This window comes from Myotis davidii, unplaced genomic scaffold, assembly GCF_000327345.1.
Source record: "Myotis davidii unplaced genomic scaffold, ASM32734v1 scaffold1250, whole genome shotgun sequence".
Taxonomy (NCBI): Eukaryota; Metazoa; Chordata; class Mammalia; order Chiroptera; family Vespertilionidae; genus Myotis; species Myotis davidii.
In genome coordinates this window covers 79,305-79,804 of record NW_006282196.1, presented here as the reverse complement: position 1 = coordinate 79,804, position 500 = coordinate 79,305, and the positions used below count along the sequence as shown (strand labels likewise).

The 500-nt window shown below is 66.4% G+C and overlaps 1 protein-coding gene across 1 annotated transcript in view; it reads right to left on the bottom strand.

Annotated features, from left to right (window-relative positions):
• Positions 1–493, bottom strand: part of SMIM1 (small integral membrane protein 1 (Vel blood group)) — a 2,272-nt gene extending 1,779 nt beyond the window's left edge. The window contains exon 1 of the mRNA XM_006752752.2: positions 307–493. The gene's annotated coding sequence lies outside the window, so the exon portion shown is untranslated. The remainder of the gene's footprint in view (positions 1–306) is intronic.
• Between the last annotated feature and the right edge of the window lie 7 nt (positions 494–500).

The following is a 500-nucleotide window of genomic DNA, read 5'->3' as shown; positions in this document are numbered from 1 at the left end:
CTTCTGCTTTCCTGAAAGGCAGCCACCTCCTTCCTGCTGCCCTGATGTGAGGGCCGGAGCGCTGGCAGCTGCCTTGTGACCTGGATGCCACACCAACCCGGGTGGCATTGCCCCGAAGCCACACCCGCTGCCCACTGGGGGCTTCTGATGCCAGGAGAGTCGTCCCAACCTAGCCCGGCCGGGCCAGGGGGTTCTTGTCACTCAGCAGGACGCGTTCCAAAGAGGCGCCATGGCTCAGTCGTCCGGCTGGACAAAGCCCTCTTAGACCCCTTCACCCGAAGCACCTCTGGGCAGCCCACAACTTACAGAGGGGCGTCCTGGCCAGGGGGACCGACTGCAGCCCGCAGTCCAGGGAGATGGGCGGAACCTGCGGCGGAGCTCAACCTTAAATAGGAAAGAGAACGTGACGGACGGCCCTGGGCCTCCCCGCGGCTCCCCGTGGGTCAGGCCAGAACCTGTGGGACCGGGACAGCGCATGGCCCCGACCCCCACCGCGCAGA